Source organism: Coturnix japonica, chromosome 5, assembly GCF_054131305.1.
Source record: "Coturnix japonica strain WE chromosome 5, WE-NBRP24, whole genome shotgun sequence".
In the NCBI taxonomy this organism is placed as follows: Eukaryota; Metazoa; Chordata; class Aves; order Galliformes; family Phasianidae; genus Coturnix; species Coturnix japonica.
In genome coordinates, this window is record NC_140667.1 from 2,675,230 (window position 1) to 2,680,498 (window position 5,269).

Here is a 5,269-nt window from a genome sequence, read left to right on the forward strand (position 1 = left end):
CTCTGTCTCTTAAGTATTCCTGTCAGATGGTTCCAATAGTTTGATTTACTATCCACTTCTGCCTTGCTTGGGAATTGTCTTTAACTTCTAGGTGAGAAAGCATCTCACTTTCATAACCATGCAGAATTTCCAGGCCTCTTGAACACAACTTGAACGTTTCTACTTGGAATGTGCTCTCATGGATGATCATCACAGGAAAAATAATGACATAAGTGAAAAAGGTGCATACTTATGGTTTTCCTTCTCAACGCTTGTGTTTTAACTGCTCTTACAAAGGGGCTGGAGTTACTGACTGGATTGGGAATCTTTCAGAAATCTCCTTGTAGACTATTTGCTATATGTGCTGATGTGTTTGCAGGTATTTGTAAGCTTTTGGAGATAGAAATTCCTGTTCTTCCTGCCTGTGTCCATCACTAATGCTTGTGTTTGACGTGTTCTTGCACTTCCAGGTCCCTCGTGTTTTCTTCATAGTTCTTTTCATTATGGTTATATCTTCATTTAATTCAGGAATAAGACTAAATGCAAGGGTAGACAAGCTATTCTAAACCATTTATGACTAATCATTGATGCCTCAAATAATGCTTCCTGTATTACAAGTTACTGGTTGACCATCAGTGGAGCAAGCAGATGAAACAATGATCTTCAGCCAGAGGAGTGAAGATCACTGCTAAAATAAATGGAAGCTGTGTGCTGAACTAACTGTTGTCAGCTGGAGATGGCTTTGCATGTTTGTGTTTTCATTTAGTTTTTTGTTTTGCTCATCTTCACACTTAACTTTAGACAAAATCTGGGGGATCTTGGGTATTGCCCTCTCATTTTTAACCTTTTCATTTAGATCCTCCAATGCTATTAAAAAGATCAAGTAGCTTAGGAAGAGAATGCTCGTAATAGTGCCTGGTCATCCCAAGTCAAGGCCTGTTTCCAGTCAGCAAAGAAGCACTAATCACTTCACACATCTCATTAACCTTATTCAGATAAAGCTTTTGAGAACAGTCTGAATGCACAGTTGAGAGCTTTCAGGAGAAGTTCAGTAAAAGAAATTTGCTCCTTTTATCTTCAAAATATGTAAGCGAATCTATTTACCTTTATTCTTTTTCACTCAGAGGGTGGTGATGCCCTGGAACAGGTTGCCCAAGGAGGTTGTGGATGTTGCATCCTTGCAGACATTCAAGGCCAGGCTGGCTGTGGCTCTGGGCAGCCTGATCTGCTGTCTGACAACCCTGCACACAGCAGGGGGGTTGAAACTGGATTATCATTACGGTCCTTTTCAACCCAGGCTGTTCTATGATTCTAATGAACACTATGAAGCTGAAACTATGATTATTGTTGTTTTCTTAGCTACTGCTTTTTTTCCTCTGAGCAAAAAGTGTATTAATCCTTTTCCCTTGGGTAAGACTCTGCTAGAACAGTAACACAAGCATGTCTTGTTACTGTTCATGTATATCATACACAACATAAGTGCCTCAGTGAATTGTAATTAGTGAATTATTAAAACTGTTTTTTAGCAATATAATTTCATAATAGTATTAAAGACTTGCCATAAGAAATGGCAACAACAAAAAGAACTAAAAGCTACCAAAAAAAAAAAAAAAAGCACAGACACCTCTTCTGCATCTTTTTCCCTGTTCTACTCAGCTGAAATCCTGCAGCTGTTCCATGTAGGTTAGTTATGAGCTGGCTGCACCAATATGGTAAAGGTTTCTCTTTCCCTAGGCATCCTTGTTTTCCACATAGTCTTTTATTATTTAAGCAGTTGGGTACAACAGTGATCTATGGGTATTTCTTCGCTTATTTTCTTTAGTGTGCTTTTGATCATATAGTAGTAGTATATTTGAATTTGCAGTTCTTCTAATTCTCTTACTACTGTTGTTACAGGTGACCTAACTGGGGCTTGTATACCTGGATGTAGATGTAATTTCACCCTACACCCTCTACTGTTTTTGGCAGTTCTTGTCATCTTAGTGTCTGTTAAAGCTGCCTCTTTTCCTTTGTAGATGTTAGGACAGTTTTCATCTCTAAGGATTCTAAGGGCAATACTCTGGAAATTTAACACAACCATTCTGATTTAATTCCCTTTATTAGTTATCTTCTGTATCTGACAGGAAAATATCTAACTTCAAGGTAAGACAAAGGTTGCATTGCTCAAGTAAATGGCTCTGAAAGTCTTCAGGAGAATAAGATAGAGGTTTGATGGTATAGTTGGTAAGTATAATATTGTGTGATGGTTATTAATATGTATGTTACTCAGCAGTTTAAGAGACTGGATCTCACCCTCCTACCTCCCCCTAAAAAACTAAGTCGTCATTCTGTTCTAAAGGACCTGGAAGGTCAAGTTTGGGTTTGTTCTTTCATTCAGGATCCTCTAACCTGAAGATTTCCCGTGGTCCTTGCTTGCAATTGCAGCTTGCAATTTGCCTTAATGTGTGCCCCCTGTAGCACTTAAATTGGGCGTGCCTGTGTAAATCCAGCTGTTGAATAAGGAGAATGCATTACATGTGGCTGGTGCGTGAAATCCTACACTTACATTTCCAGTCTTTGATTAAAGTTATAACGTTACGTTCTTATATGTGGTGTAAGTCGTGGGTTCGTCTAACTTTAGGAATGTTGGAAATAAGGAAAGAAATAACTCATAAAGGTAAGTATGTAGGATTATATCAGTAGCATTAAATTTATCTGAGGAACAGTAAAATCACAGTTCAAGAGCTAATTGTATAAAGGCTGTAGTGAGCCATTTGTTCTGTTGTTAGTCTCGAACAAATGATGGAAGCAAAACCTAATTATTTTTATACAGCACACTGTCAATTCACATTCTGTGTCATTCTGACTGACCTATAAGACTGTGGATGTGCATTAATCAGTTCTGTTCTGGTTCTAGCAAACCTACAGTGAATCATACCCAACTGTTTTTTAGCTCATACAGCTTACAACTGTATTTAAAAGTAGACAAATTGCACCTCCTGCATGTGCATCAGCAAATGATTCCGAGTCTTTCCTCTGTGCTGCTGCTGATTTCCCAAATAATAAATATTCCAAAGTGGCTTTGGGCTAAACGGTAACTTGTGAGGTGTTGCACTTGGTGCTGTGCTCTAGTGATTTCCCCAGCGATGCTTAGGTGTACAAAAGCTTAGTGTTCTTATTCTAATGAGTTATTTGACTGTGGGCTTGAGAATTGGTGGTTAGAGCCTCTCGTTTAGCCTTGGGCTATGGGCACTGCAGTTACATTAACCTGCATGTGCTTAAAAGGATTGCTCTTAGAATTGCTGAAGAAAGACTGAAGCTCACTTCACAGTTTCATTCTCTTGGTTCTTACTATTTTATGCTCTGTTTGATTAATGCAACAGAACACTACGTTTTGATAACTCAGAAATGAGGTTTCACTGCCATTTGTTCTTTATCTGATGGAGTGTTTGCGATTATTAAGCTGGAATTGATCCCCGAGGTCATTCAGGAAGACCTGGGAAGAAAACAGTTTGCATTGTTAGTTCTATAAGTGTTTATTGCTTTGCATTCTTTAGATGCACAGTTCTTCAGCATCTCTTGGACTGTACAGTTTCTTCTTGAAGCTGGACTAGTAACAGGGATAATTTCATAGGGAAGACAATTAAGGAAATATAGCAAAATGTGGAGGTGGTTGGATACGTCTTAATGATAATTTCCTAGATGACCATCAAAACAGACCCAGTACCACTAGATCTGTATTTAATCCCTAAAGAGCCAGCCTGGATTAGTCCTTTCCTGTGATCTGAATAGGATACTTACCCATTCAGTAGTCTGTTCCTGTGGCTTTGCAGTACAGATCTGTTGTTTTAAAAGATAAGTATTAGGGGGATTAAATCTAACCTGTAAAGAGACAGCTATCATTTCATTGGCACATCAGCTGTTCCTGCTATGTCTGCAGGCAAACCACACAAGACTTTCTTAATCTGACTCTAATGGAGTCAGCCATACTCTTAATGTCTTGGAAACTCGACTAAAAGCTGCAGTTTTTATATCAAGATGTAAAACACGAGCATCAGCTGAAAGCAGACTCGCCTAGCCTGAACCAGCAGCCATTACTGACAACTGGTGTGGGCAGCTTTAAAGATAGTCTCTCATTAGCTTACCATATAGGGAATGTGTATTAGGAATATTCCATTTTTACGTGATTAGAACTATTATTATTCCTCCTCATCTCCTGGGAAAGCATATTTTTCACTTGCTGAGCTAGACAAGACTGGAAAAGTCACAGTCCTTTCAACAGATAATTGCCGCACAGCTAAATGTGGGTGCCATCTTCACTCTAAGTGTTCTTTTCTTGCAGGATATTCAGTTCTTGCTTCCCCAGCAAATTCACACTGGCCTCGTCAAAATGGGAGACAGCAATTTTGGAAATGGCGTTTGAGTAGTTGGACTTGCTATAATGAAGATAGAAGCAAACTCTCTGTTTGTCCTGAATCATCTTGCTGTTTCATTAAGTTAAAAGCCAGGCTGCCGGGTATTGTGCTGCAGAAGCTGAGAATGTTTTGGCAAAGCCCTGTTAATGCTTCTGGCATTGGTAGGTTTGTTAAGTTTCTGGTTCTGGGCTGAAGACTAACCTTCCACAGTCAGCACTGCTGATGGCTGCATGTTTGGTGTGTGCTTTTATATGTGCTAAATGTTTCATTATATAAGGGTTGCATCAATGCATAACGGCACCCCACGGTGTTAAGGCAAAACCAACAGTCACAGTTATTACTCAAGGCAATTATAAAGCAGTATGAAGCTTTTATATGAGAAAGGGTATCTGTCTCTTCACTTTTACTGTTGCATGCTATTGTCTCTCAGCAGCAGCTGTATTTCAGTAATGCTGCATGGATTTATTCCAGGATAGATGTTACTGTACAAACCATGCGTGTTACGTGACCTCCAAAATAGCTGTGAATTGGATAGCTGAGTCCAGCTCTAATGAATGGAGCCCAAAAGCTGACAGCACTCAGCAATTTCACGGGCTCAGAATATTTTTCTAACAAGAAAATTCATTTCTGAGACTTGTCAACAAGGAGCATCAAGAATGGAACTGCTGCCTTTACCTCCACCCACCCCAGCAAAGAGTGGGGGAGCAGTGCAGCTCTTTATAAATAGCCCTGTTCCTGTCGGATTTGTAAATTCAGTGCTTTTTGTGTTAATGACATCACCCTCTTCTCCATGGCAACTCCCAACCATGTCAAAACTGCAGGGCACCATCAGAGAAAACTTAAACCACCCAACTAACAGGTCGATTCAGGATTAGTTTAATTGAGAACTAGTGCAG